Source organism: Nicotiana tabacum, chromosome 17 (genome assembly GCF_000715075.1).
Source record: "Nicotiana tabacum cultivar K326 chromosome 17, ASM71507v2, whole genome shotgun sequence".
NCBI classification, from domain to species: domain Eukaryota; kingdom Viridiplantae; phylum Streptophyta; class Magnoliopsida; order Solanales; family Solanaceae; genus Nicotiana; species Nicotiana tabacum.
In genome coordinates, this window is record NC_134096.1 from 146491373 (window position 1) to 146506488 (window position 15116).

At 39.1% G+C, this 15116-nt stretch overlaps 1 non-coding gene across 1 annotated transcript; it reads right to left on the minus strand.

Moving 5' to 3' along the window:
- Positions 1-738: 738 nt before the first annotated feature.
- Positions 739-845, minus strand: LOC142172225 (small nucleolar RNA R71). The gene has a single exon (XR_012701600.1). It is a non-coding gene; the product is annotated as a small nucleolar RNA R71 (small nucleolar RNA).
- Between the last annotated feature and the right edge of the window lie 14271 nt (positions 846-15116).

Genomic DNA, 15116 nt, shown 5'->3' on the forward strand with positions numbered 1-15116 from the left:
GGTGTTCATCGGCTGTGTGCAGGTTACAGGTTAAGATTGGTGCATGACTCGAGTTTCTGCGAAAGAAGTGCTACCATACGAGCAGAGTTATAAGCAACACTGCGACAACTGAGGAAGGAAAGAGATCTCACCGAGAAGTTAGAAAAGTTTGGGTAACCCTCAACCCAGGAAACTATGGCCGAAAATGGTGATGATAATGTAGATTTGGCTGCAAGAGAGGCAATCCAACAATGATAAAAAGCTGCACGGGAGTCTGAGGAAGCAGCTTTTAGAGTTGCAGAAAATGTCTATCAAGAAGAAAGGGGTCAAAAAATTAATCAACATCAACCCTTGGCTGCCGACAAGTTCGGAAATATAGATCCCATGGCTTGGAGACCACTTGGCGATTATGCTAGACCGATCTACAATCAAGGATTATCAAGTGGTAGACCACCTCCGATTGTAGCAAACAATTTCGAGTTGAAGCATGGGTTGCTTCAAACCATTCACAATTGTTGTGTCTTCATAGGGAAGATGAACGAAAATCCAAACTCATATCTAATGGACTTCGAGGAGATTGTGAACACCTTTCAATAGAATAGGATATCATAAGATGCAGTGCACTCAAGGGCATTCACCTTTTCACGTAAAGATGATGCGAAAGAGTGGCTTCGAAGCTTGACCAGTGGATCGATTAGAACCTGGGAGGAGATGACTAAAGAATTCCTTGATAAATAGTTCTCTTCATCAAAGACGGGCAAGATTAGAAGAGAAATCCATAACTTCTGCTAGAAACATGCTGAAATGGTTTTTTAAGCATGGGAGAGGTTTATGGAGATAGTTAGAAAGTGTCAACATAGCGGAATTGAACTCTGGATGCAACTGCATGACTTTTGGGAAGGATTGACATTGGCCTCGCGTAGAACATTGAGGAATGCAGTTGGATGCCCTTTGATGAGGAAAACTCTAAAGGAGATACTTACAATTCTTGATGAGTTATCTGAAGCTGCCAATTAGTGGCCCTCTGAGAGTGCTGAAAGAAGAAAATCAACTGGTGTTCACAAAGTTAATGCTAATACATCTGTGCAGGTACAACATGATGTTGTGGCTAACGAAATACGAAAGCTGACCTTAGCCAGGATACAAAATGAGCCTCACGCAGCTTGTGATATATTGGAAGAGGACACCGTACTCATGAGTGTCAAGTCTTAACTCAGGAAGTGAGTGGTGTGGAAAATTATGATTTTAATGCAATGGATCAGAGGCACCCTGATTTTTGATGGAGTTCACCTGGGGGTACTGTGAATGTATGGCAACAAAAATACCCTAGACCACAGGTACAAGGAGCTATACTCTTCCAAAATCAGCAGAGACATCAATATCAGCCTCCACAATCTAATAATTCCAGTATGGAAGACCTAATTAAGGCTTTTATTATCAAGATAGATGAGAGGCCTGAAACTGATAGCTCAGTTATACAGGAACATGGAGTAGCTATCAAAGAATTGGGCACGGGTTTTTAGAACCTGAAAAGACATGTTGGGCAGCTAGCTACTCTATTGTTTGAGAGGATTCCATGTACTCTCCTGATACAGAAAGAAATCCCAAAGAAATAGTGAATGCTGTAATTTTGAGAAGTGGGCAAGGGTTGAAAGATCTCACCCCAATCCAAAATGATGTGAGACTTGAAAACGAAAGTGGGGAGAAGCTGAAGTGTGATGTTGATAAGAAGAAGAAAGGCCATATAAAAGCTAAGAAGAACAAGAAGGAAGAAAACTCGAGAAGGGAGGACCTCGAGGAGAGCGAGCATATGTCTGCTATGCCATTCCCTCAAAAGCAAAGTAGAGAAAAGTTAGACAAGCAGTTTGGGTGATTTCTAGTTGTGCTGAAACAGGTTCATGTGAAATTACCATTCACAGAAGTATTCTCACAGATGCCTGCTTATGCCAAATTCTTGAAAGAGATCATTACGAAGAAGGGGAAAATAGAGGTGACCTCAGTGGTCAAGCTCACAGAGCATTGCAGCGTGATATTGCAAAATAAACTCCCACAAAAGTGTGGAGATCTAGGGAGTTTTACTATACCTTACTCTTTCGGAACTATTAATTTTGATAAATCCTTATGTGATTCTGGTGCCTCAAATAATTTAATGCCTCTATCTATCTACAGGAAACTGGGGAAGATGATTGGAGAGATAAGGTCTGCACCCATATCTTTGTAGCTGGCAGACCAAATGACTACAATACCCGAGGGGATAGTGGAAGATGTGTTAGTTCGGGTGGATAAGTTTATATTTCTTATGGAATTTATAGTGGGAAATATGGAGGAAACAAGGAGGTCCCCATCATCCTAGAAAGACCATTCATAGTGACATGTAGAGCTATAATGCTTAGAGTGGGTGAGGAGACTGTGACTTTTAAGATGGATGTAACAAAGGGGGCACAAAAGGACAAACCAGTTGTGAGTATCGAGTTGAAAGTAAAGGGCCGAAGAGAGAAGGTTGTGGTGAGCGAGAAAGATAAGTGTGGGGTGTACCCAAAGAAGGCCGAGAAAAAGTTGTCTGCATGGATGTGTGCATTAGTTTAGGCGCCATGGAGCCCGACTTCGACTCATACAAGCCTTTTACCTCTCATGAGCACTTGAATATTGTATGAACTTTGTAATATTGTTTCTTTGGCAACCGCATTACAAACCTTACCCATTTGTTTGAATTGACCATCTATCTGAACCTTTTACCTCTCGTGAGCACTTGAATATTGTATGAACATTGTAAAAGTTAAAGTGTGTGGTGGTGGTTTGGCTTTTGAGTGGAACTATTGAAATAAGGAGAAAGGTGCATTATTTTGAAAAGGTAAGAATCACTTGAATTGAAAAAGAAAAGGAAAAAAGAAAAGTAGTTCTATTGTTGTAAAGAATATTCCTTGATAGTGGTAATATTTGATGTATTTGTGCTTAAATAAGTTGGGAATTGATGTAAATTGATGTGAAGCTGGAGTTATAGTTGACATAAGTGTGGGGTTTTGCACGGTTAACTGTATGTATTAAAGTTCTTAGGGAGGCGTAGTCGCTCTTATATCAAAATGTATCCTACCCATCCCGCATCCTACATTAGAACCAAATAATGTCCTACTTGATCCTTGACTAAATGAGCTCAATTAATAAAGTAGTACACTACGGGCAAGCCTATGGTATGTCTTTTGTGGCATATGAATGCTATTTCTCATAGTGAGTGAATTCTTTCTATCTTGAGTTCAGAATTGTTCTTAATTTTATTGTGTGTGGAACTAGTCTCTATTGTTGTGTGAGGGGACTTGATTCACGAAGGAAAGGTAATGTCGTTGACCTCTGGGTTAGAGTAAGTGAGCGGGTTGTGAAAATTATGTGGTGCTTTTGAGTCAAATCTCGACATGAGGATGTTACGGTATTGTGCTTAATCTGTTTTAAATATTCTTGGTGTGATGAGTTAGGAGAGTTGTTTAAAAAGGTCGTGTCTTTAAAAAGTGTAGTTTGATTTCTTGATGGTAGGCTATAATCTCATGTTTTGGTTGCTTATTACATTCCTATTTACTGCACTTTAATTGAGTTTGAGCGTTAATTACTAGTGTTTTGCACTAATTGTGTGTTTTATGCATTTTAGTAGTGTTTTCGAGCTATGAAGATGTTACATAATGAATTTGGATGATTTGGAGCTTTGAAGTCTGATTAAAAGTTCAAGGGAAAAATTCGGGATGCGTACGGGGGTCGAGAACCACGTCGGGATAGCTAAAAAGCAAGAAAAATCTATACTCAGAAAAAGTCCCACAGCCGCGGCGCGTGGGGCTCTGCATGAGGCGCCGCGGTAGGCTTATCCCTTGTTGTCTGTCAGAAATAAACTCTCTAAGCTTCCCCACTAATGACCCGCATGGCGCGTCGCCCCATGCAGCGTGCCTGTGCAATTTTTTCAGAGTTGTTTTCCTCTTTCGCGCGGGTGTTTTCGTCTGGGCCCGACTCTACTTAGTATAAATACATGTAATAACGTTATTTTATGGACTTTTGACACACCTTAGACCTAAGTAAGCCAAGGAGGAGGTGGAGAATTATAAGCTCAAGGATTTCATCATTCAATCCTCACTCAAGACAAGGGTTTGGATCATTTTATGTTTTCCTTTAATTTAAACATATTTGTGATGAATTACTCTACATCGATGTAGTAGTTCTATTTAGGGTTTGATGGATTTGGTGTATTGATAATTGTTTGTGGATAATTAACTCTAGTTTTGTGTATTGAATCATTTGGATGTTTTAATTGTTGCATCTATATTCACTTGTTCATGTAATCGAGAGAGGCATAACATGTGATATTGTTGCATTATACTTTGTTGGTTGAAGTCGGTAACTCTTCTTAGTAATGGGAAGAGTCTAGTTGAATTGTTGATTAAACTTAGTTAGAAGGATAATCGAGAGCGGTTCTCCCAGAGACCAATTGTATACAGTAAAATCCGGTTAGTCCTTCGTACGAATTGGTTTAAATGGTAATACATTGGATCGTAGAAGCGTCTTCATAGTATCAGATTGAGGTCCGAAGTCAGGTCACCAAACTTCGAGCCTGAGGGATCGATCAATGTTGAGCTCGATGTCATTATCAAGCTCGAATCCAAGTCGAACTATGATGCAAAGTAAAGTTATCAAGCTTATGATTCAGAGACCGACCAACACTGACCCCGAATCAATATAAGGATCCGAGTCAGAATCGAGCTCGAGTCAAGATCGAGAGCTCGAGTAAAAACCGAAAGCTCGAGTCAATATCGAGCTCATAGATAAGAGCCGTTGCAATCCCACTAGAAGAGAGAATCCTGGAAGGAATTATGGAAAAACTGATTTATCATGGGTCTCCTACTATGTATTTTTAATTATATCTAAAGTAAGATCCCTCTATTATAAAGGGGATGGTTATTATTTCTGTAAGGACCAAGCTTTTGCTTACATTGTAACTCAAATACCACACACTCCTATATTGAAGTGTTATTCTTTTTGGCTTCATAGATTGATTCATCTTGCTTAGTCCTTAAATCATCTTCTTTCCAACCTTGTGTATTTTTCATTCTTTACAATCCGTATTTGATACTTTCAATTTATCCTTACGATTTGTGTTAAGTTATACCACATTCCTTTAAACTACGTATAAATTCAACTCTATCCGTTTTTCGGGTAAACAGTTTGGCGCCCACCATAGGGCTAAGGATAATAGTGGTTATTTGATACGAATATGCAAAAACATGCCGTTTTGCGCTTGTTTCCGGAAGTGTCTTTGATTTCGGTTTAGCAACGACTAAACTATCTGGGAAGATAGTGAAACCACACCAAAACCCAAACCACCATCGGCTAGTAACCCAGAACCTGAAAAGCCACTTGAACCTAAAACTCCAACAACCCAAAAGTCCATACAACCACAAATATTCATGTTGAGCCCTTCAAGTTCCAGTCATACCCAAGATTTTCCTTCACTTCAACCTTTTGAAAAAGAGGGTATCAGCCATGCTTCAAAAATCCCCAAGAAAAACATAGTACTACCTACAGGAGAAAAAACCCCCAACAAGTGACATCGAAGCTACAATGAACTGGCAATCAGAAAATTCCATCTGCCAAAACAAAGTGCTCAACAATATTGGCAATACCATCAAAAATGTAGCCCACACACAAAACAAGATGATGAGCAAAGTGGAAACAATTGAGAAAAAGGTGGAGCAGACATCGTCACACCATACAGGACTAATCAAAGCCTTGGAGCTAAGATTGTCAAATTTACAATATGAGATTTGTCCGCCAGGAACTTCACTTTTCCAGTTCTTCCAACAACACCAAAAGGATACGATTTCAATCAAGGAACAAATTAAACTTTTGAGAAATGACCTCTTTGAGTCACAAAAAACCCCACTTTTCCCTTCAAAATCTACCTTCTACCCCATGTTAGCACAAGCATATTCCCCACCAAAATTGGACTACACCTTTTCTACTTTTCCTACTACCTCACAAAATCCTATCTCATTCACCCAACCCTTAAAAGAAGAACCTAAATTCGATATTGCAAAAATGGTTTGGGAAAGGAAAGATGCTCTTGCAGCACAGAAACAAACCAAGAAAAGGCGAGATCAAGGCAAAAGTTCAAAAAGGTCCAACCCCGAAAATCGGATGACTTATGATCAGAAGACTCCAGAACTCTATGTATCCTAGCCAAGAAACATGTCAGAAGGAGAAACCACATGGTCGGAATCTCTAAATTCATCAGACGATGATACAATGGAAGATATCACTCAATCAAGCAATGAATCCACAACAAACTCTTCCGAAGAAGTCGATTCCCCAATATTTGTAAGCCAACCACGAGACCCAGAAATATCTGAAGTAGAGGAGGATCAGAATGGCATGACGGATGAACAAATTCCAGAAAGAATACATGAACCCATGGCGTCAACACCAGTTGGAACTGGCTTCCACACTTTCACCTTAGATAACGTCAAGATTTCAAAATGGCCTCAAAGGATCCAAGACTTCTATACTTGGATGGTGACCAAAAATTTGGTTGAACGAGAAAGGTATATCATCCTGTCAGAACTAACTTTGCGGTTCTCAGGAATCCTTAGAGACTGGTGGAACTCAATTGGGATTCAAGAAAAAAATACTTTTCTTACTTCACGGGATTTTGCCTTCAACATCAGAATCCTACATGAAGTTTTTTGCGGAGATACTGGCCAAAGACAAGAGAAAATGCGAAGACAACTCTTCACGATGAAGTATGTGTCATTCGACAGAAATGACATTGACATGCATTTTAAAAAAATGGCAAAAATATACTTTGAAATCGGTGGAGACATCAACTTAAAGCAAGCCTTTGTCTCTTCTCTTCCAAAGTTGTTAGCAAGGCGAACCATGACCATCATTGAAGAAAGGTTTCAATCGATAACAATCCCACAAGTCGGCTAAATCAGGCAAGCTATTTTTGTCTCATTAGAATACATTTGTACAAAGCGCTCATCCCTAAAACAAATTATCCAACACAATCCAGCGCTTGACAAATCATGCCGCAGATCCGATATGATCACCGGATCAGGATGTTACTGCCACACATCTAGGCGACGGAAAGAATTCAGGAGGTTCAGATGGCTAAGAATTCCGGATGAAAAATCAAGGTCCAAGAGGCGTACAAAATATTTCAGATGAATAAGGCCAGGAAATTTTCACAAGAAAAATAGATGCTTTATTTGCCACAAGTTTGGACAATTTGTGAGAAATTTTCCCCAATCGAGAAGATCTGTCAAACTCTTTGAAGTGATTGAAGATTACACTGGCATAAATCTCGGAAAAGAAGAGGACCTTGAATCCATATTCTCTGTGGATGATGAACCCACTGAAGAAACTTTATTCTCTCTTGATATATACGAGGATCAAGGCGATGACCACTACCAAATTTCAGAACCTGTGGCCGAAGCGCGAGAGGAGATCAATGCTCTCGTAGTCATCCCTCAAGTAGAACTCAAGGTTTATTCATCAAAATTAGATAAACCAACTCGAGTTATTGCTTTCATTGACACTGGAGCTGCTTGTTCACTCATGAATCCTGCTGTTCTCCCTAAAAATCAATGGGTGTCGCACTTTAAGGATTTTAACACTGCGTCAAATGGAATCCTGACTACCACCGTCATCACAAAGCATTCGGTCACAATTGAGTTCTTTCCAGGATTGAAGTATAGAACCAAGCTGATAGGGTCTGATGTACCAGGAAAAGATCTTATTGTTGGATTCGACATTTTCAGACAACTGAAAGATCAACTCCAGATCAGGGCTAACGGGATAACCTTTAAGAAGCAGTTCAAACCTTATTTTGAGATTCCAAGGCTATTCCAAATCACCAACGATGAACAAATCAAAGAGATTAAGCAAAATCTCATTGAGCATTCATGCGCTGAATCCTATAAGGATTTCATGAAGAAAGGAAAAAGCCCGTTATGGAAAAATGAAGAGTTTTTTTTATCAATCTCCCTTTCAAGAAGAATGAAAACATCAATCCAACAAAAGCCAGTCATTCAGGCATGAATCCAGATCATCTTCATCTTGCAAAGAAAGAATGCAAAAACTTTTGGAATTTGATCTAATAGAGCCATCAGATTCACAATGAGCATGCGAAGCATTTTATGTCAACAAAAGAGCTGAGCAGACAAGAGAAAAACTCAGGTTAGTCATTAACTACCAGCCACTTAACCATTTCTTCCAAGATGATAAATTCCCATCCCAAATAAACTCACTCTTTTCTCCCACTTAGCCAAGGCCAAATATTTTTCCAAGTTTGATTTAAAATTTGGATTTTGGTAATTGGGAATCCACCCTGAAGAAAGACCCAAAACGGGATTTTGCATCCCCGATCATCACTTCCAATGGATAGTCATGCCCTTCGGATTAAAAACTGCACCCTCCTTGTTCCAACTATTCATGATAAAAGTATTCCAGCCCATCATCCATACCTCTTTAGCTTACATTGATGACATCCTGTTATTTAGTGACACATTGGAGGAACATGTCAACTTGCTTCGTCAGTTTGAGGCACTGATAACACACTATGGAATCATGCTTTCAGCAAAAAAGATGGTTCTTGCCCAAAAAGAGATTGATTTTCTTGGAATGCATTTTGTCCAAGGTGCATACAGTCCAGGACCACATATATGTCAATACCTACTCAAATATCCAGATACCAACCTCACAACAAAGCAAATCCAACAATTCTTGGGTGTAGTAAATTATGTAAGAGATTTCATCCCAAATATCTCTACACACATTTCTCCGCTCACAGAGATGCTCAAGAAAAATGCTCCATCATGGGGAAAGAAATAAGATGAAGAGTCAGAGAAATAAAGGATATATCTAAAAATGTCAAGTCCCTCTACGTCCCTTCAGAAGGTAAGAAAATACTGCAAACTGATGCTAGCAACGAATATTGGAGTGCTGTTCTATTTGAAGAAAAATATGGCCAGAATAAAATATGCGGATAAGCCAGTGGAAAGTTCAAAGATGCCGAGCAACATTATCACTCCACCTTCAAGGAAATTCTTGAGGTAAAAAATGGAATCAAGAAATTCAATTTTTTCCTAATTCACACAGAATTTCTGATAGAAACGGATATGAAGGCCTTCCCAAAGATGATCCAAATAAATGCAAATATTATTCCCAATCCTCAGATTCTCAGATGGGCCCAATGGTTCTCTCCATATAAGTTTCAAGTCAAGCACCTGAAAGGAAAGGATAATATTCTCGCAGATTTTCTGTCTCGACCGGAAGAATTCTCAAAGAGTTTTTCCCCAGCAAAATTGAAGTCAAAGCAAAATCTAATCAGCCACATCTTCATGATTTCAAATGTATTAGGAACAAGTTCATTAAAGCCAATGGATCATCCACCGGAGTTGTTCAACCTCATGGATCCCTTTGATCCGTCAATTATAATGGAAAAAAGAACCTATTATGAGCTCCAAGTTTTCCGGCAACATGGAGGATCCATTCTCAAGCCTTATGGGGTCAATCCAGAACACCCATTCTGCCATATATTCATAGCACAAGCCAAAGATTTTCCACAAGAACTATTATGGTTTTTCTGGTACCTATGCCATCAGTACTACATTTTCATGGAATTCAAGTGCAACGTGTTCAAAGATTTTGACAACATTGAACCAGCTCTTAAAGTATTTTTACTATTGTTCAAGCCTAGAAGATATTGGATAAAATGTTTCAACGATTCCTACGAAGCAAAGGTATTCATGTTTCATAGGCCAGTGAAGATTATTAATGAAAAAGTCCAGGCACAAGCAGAGGCGTAATTATGGTGGAAATTTACCGTATCCATTTTCTCAATGGAAGAAGAATATAGTGAAGCACAAAGAATTATCTTCCAGCAAAACATGTGCATCCCGAAAGAGATATGGCCAAAAGATTGGGCAAGCTAGAATTATACCAGCACTCATCCTCATTGGGAAAAAGTCTGAGAAGCAGCAAAGGCATATCAAACTCCGTATGAAGTCATCCAAGAAAAGATCACTCAAGACATCTCCAGAATAAGGTTACGGATCACATCCCTCAATCCAAAGGACAGTTAAACATGTACCACCGATCTACGGTCGGTCGGGCAGTCATGCATTTACCACCAAGCTACGGTCGGTCGGGCAGTCATGCATTTACCACCGTGCTACGGCTGGTCGGGCAGATACCACTTATCAGTTGGGCAGTCATGCATCATACGAGATGGATAATACTCTCAAAGAGAAGAATTATATATATAAGTATATTAAGTATATATATACGGTGGCACTTCAAAGATTCAGGTTGATTCTTATATGTCTTTAATTAATGTTGACTTATTGTTATATTTACAGTTCCGCCTTACATACTAGATACATTATTCGTACTGACCCCTTCCTAATATATCAAAACTTTCTTAAACACATAACGGACCAGTTACACCCCATGTTTTCGTATGTAAAAGTACGCCATAAGTAAATTGATGGAAGCTCGGAAATGAGATGTTACATCCCGCATTTTCGTATGTTAAAGTTTCGTCGCAAATCGACGTAAGTTCGGGAATGGGATTATTGTGAGATTATCAGCATTATGCTATTTCAAACAAGTGATGAGTAAATTCATGAAGGTGAGAGGGTTAGCGGATCGAAGAAAATGTGTTTCGTCGAAGTTTGTCACTTTGAGATAAAATACGGTTCGAGCTATAATACGCGGTATTTATGGACTAGTGCGATACAAGGTACCACATGACCATAATAGTAAGGTGTACAAAGTGTATTAAAAGTGAGTAGTATTTTAATTAATTTGAGATAATTTTTAGTTATGTGGGTAATTGGTTAATTATTGGATTAGTGGGGAATTACCAAGTTAATTAAGGGACTGGTAATTAATTAAAATGCTTTGGATAAGCCCAATGGAGATTAACGTGGTAGCCAAATACCTTACATAAACATGACTCTTGAATTCAAATAAAAGGTGTCAAAGCTTGGAGATGTCGTTTGCCAACTAAGCCACAAGTGAGGCCCACACCCACTAATACAAAATCTTCTCTAAAATCACCAAATAAAGAAGGGTCACACTTACAATGATCAGATTTTTCAATAGTAATGTGAATTATCTCATCAAGTTCATACTACACTATAAGAAAAGTAACGGATGAATGCTCAACAAATTCGTATGAAAATGTAGCAACGGGATTTTGCAATTCTAAGGGAGTACAGTGCAATCCTTCTCAAGAATATCATATGGATTTTCCCCTACTTCGATCCGCCGTTATGTGTTGTCGCAATTGACGTGTGTTAGAGGGATTGTCAAGAGAGTTGGCTCAGATATGTTAAGGCTAAACCTTTCTTTCATTTTGGCATGATCCAGTAACTACATGTGTTTGATAACAAGGCATAACGAGATGTTCATACTCCCAAATTTATATACATTTTCCTAGTCTCATAAATTACAATATTATCCTTACCGGGACTTCATATTTAATTGAGTATTGTCTTTTTCCAGTCAAGAGAGCAGAGAGCCTATATATACAGTATTACAGTATTTTCATTAACATCGAGCTATAATCGATGGGCAGGCCCCTATTGGGCAACCTCTGATCAGATGGTAAGTTATATACCGAGCCTACTGTGGCTGAGCGCCTATGAGCGAGCCCAGTTGGCCGAGATACAAAGCCTATTATGGCCGAGCGCCTATGAGAGAGCCTACTACGACAGAGCAGTTGTATATATACCGATCCTTATAGGGCTGGACATATATTTTACTTACTATATTAAGAGAGTTAAGTCAGTATCAGCAGGTAAGCATATCTTCAGATTATCTTTGACTCCCAGTTACTTTCAGTTATTATATTATCAGTTCACTTTTAGCTTTCAATATATTGCCTTACATACTCGGTACATTATTTCGTACTGACGTCCCTTTTCTGGGGGCACTGCATTTCATGCATGCAGGTTCAAACAGACAGACGGGTAGGCCTCCTCATTAGGTGTTTCTCGAATTCAGCTTGATCGGTAAGCTCCACGCCCTTCATAGTTACCGGGTCTAGAGCTTTATGTACATCTTGTGTATATATGTATATATGTTATGAGTAGGTCGGGGCCCTGTTCCGATCACAGTATATCCATCAGTAGATGCTTGTAGACATATCATGTCAGTTAGTGCAGTATGTTGGGCTTGTAGGCCTTTTATGTATATTGTGTTGGTTTGCCAGCCGTAGTAGTTATGACGGCCTTGTCAGCCCAGCTTTTATTGATGTTTAGTCAGCATTCGCAATTTTCTTGCAATGTGACCCATGGCCAAAGTATGACATTATATGTTCAGAGTCCCCTAGTCGTAAGTTGGTACGCAAGGATAAGTGAGGCACCGGGTGCCGGTTTCGCCCCCTTAGGTTCGGGGCGTGACAAAAGTGGTATCAGAACCAGGTTCTGTCCTAGGGAGTCTACAAGTTGTGTCTAGTAGAGTCTTGTTTATGGGTGTATCGCGCACCACACTTATAAGTAGGAGGCTACAGTGCATTTAGGACTGTCACTTTTTCTTCTTGCCATAGATCGTGTGGTAGAGCTCACTTATAAGAATTCAAATTCCTAAATTCTATTTTATTCGTAATACAATGATACCTACATCCAGAAGGACAGCTGGTAAGGGATTGAATGCGGCTGTGGAAGAGTTGAGTTGGAGGAACTCGAATTTGCATCATGCTTATGATGAGTAAATGTAGGGTCTCTAGCAGATCATGTCTGTACTAAGACGTGTGAGCTTCTGGAAAAGGAGCCCTAAGGCATGAATATCTATCCACCCATATGGTAAAAAGCAACGAGAGATTCAGAAGGTAGATACAAGCTTCAACAAGTAAAAGGGGAAAGATGAGAAGGGTACGAGGTACCCCGTTAATGAAGATTATCGGTATTTACAACTAAGGCAGAAAAATATAAGCATTGTGAGTTACCTTCAACAGTAACAAAGGTATGTATAATTGGCCACACCCATTTCAGTTATGCCCTATGGGGGCTAACATGTATAGTTTAAGAAAAGGACGGGATATCAGGATCTGGCTGGGTTGGAGTAACCCAAAATGGTGGATGGATTGTTTGTGTTAGTTGACATTTCCGAAGGATATTACAAATATAGACACTGGAAGCATGGAAGGGATAAATATTATCTTAGTGTGACTCCCGTCCCTAGTAAAGAAAGAATGTTAGGCAACCCGAAGAGCTAGTAGATGGAGCAAGGGGAGCTAAAAGCAAAAGAATGTCCTGTTGAAATTTTCAAAATAAAGTGATAGATAGAAATGTTAGCAGGAAATGAGAAGAGAGTCAATGAAGCATTATGAGTAAGATGTGATGCATGGATGACAACGGTAAAAAAATGACAGTATTATAGATTATATAGTCAAGTGAAGGAAAAGACGAGAGGAGCCAGGCCTTGAGACAACAAAAGAGTATAGGCCATAAAGTCATATCTTCATTTTGAGAAATAAGTTTGTGACTCTAACGTCATTACTAGGAGGAAAGGTTAGACCTCAGAGTAATAGAAATCAGTATGGACTGGTGAACAAGATAAACTAAGCATGAATTTGGGACTGAGTGATTTGATAATAGTCGGCATCGTGAAAATTTTAGAGATTACGTTCCGGCGATAATAGAATGGATGATAGAAGAATAACCTTTAAAGTTCATTCAAGAAGACGCTTCCCTAAAGCAAGCAATGCGAGCAAAGTTAGGCTTAAGGGGCAATGTGTGCCAGTTACACTAAGTCTCACCCTCGTGGATAAAGAATTTTGTTATCCTTAGTATAAAAGGATTACTACAAGGCATGAAAAGGTCATCGATGATGTGAACAGATGCCAAAGAGGAAGAGCTAAAACATCTATAGGTAGATCGTCGTGGCTCTAAATCTTAGTACTCCCCTAAATGGGGGAATATGGAGTGATGTGGCATTAAGTCGGAATTAAGTGATTCTAGTGACTATGGAATGGTAAAGGAAGAATGCGATAAAAATGAGAAAGGAATGATATTGCACTTATTTAAATCCTACAGATATGCTACGACTCCAGAACATTACTCAAACACGATGTCAAGGAGAAGAAGTAAGGGTTCCTGCCTGAGATGTTATTGATAGATAAGGAGCCAGTACGGGACGTAAGTTAAGATAAAGGAAATGACTCAAGAAAGATTTCATGGAATATTGATATGAGAATGGGCCAACGAGTAGTTAGTAGTTGATCCAGGAAGAGCCTAGTTATGGCTAGATAAGAGGATACAGAAAAATAAACCGATCGTGCAAAATAAACATAGTGAACCCCAACATGGGGAATTCAGTCTCGCAGATATGACATCGTGATCCTTGAGAAATATTCGGATAGGAGTTGGGGTAGTTAAAGATATCGTATGAGTGTTATAGGGAATAAAAGAGAGTCCCACTGGGAAGACAGTCAAAACATCATTTCAGAAGCAACCATACGAGCACATGAATGTGGAGGTAAGTAACTAAGGATGATTATAGGTGAGTACGAACATCAAAAAATTTTGTCGGGTAAACAATATAACAAGCTTGTAACTTTGCAAGAGCCAGAAGGTCTCCCTAAGTACTACAACGAAAGACTAGCTGAGGAAATAAGGAAAAAGACTTCAACCTAAGCATAGTAACCTAAAGAGGAAATGGTCTTATAACAATAGTCTCACAACAACATTGTATGCACTCCATAAGAAAATGGAACCTACCGTGGCTAATGAACGAGAAGTAAAATCAGAAGTGATATTCAAGATCATATGAGTTGTATGGAATTCCAATTTGTGTAGGCACTAAGGTAAGCTAAGTATGCACGCAACAAGGGGCAGAAAGACAAAAAAACGTAAGTGCTTACTTTTTAACAAGGAATAGAAAGAATTATTCGATTAATGACCCAGAGTACGTTATGAACGCACTTAAGAGTTCAGAATTTTATACATGCAGCATATATATTGACAATTATACAGACATAGAAGACTCCGCTATAAGTTAAAAGAAAGAATTTAGCCCATGGCATAGATAAAAGATTGTGTTGTTAGAAGATTGTATCATGAATATTCCATAACGCCCATGGAAGGCTAAAGTAATAA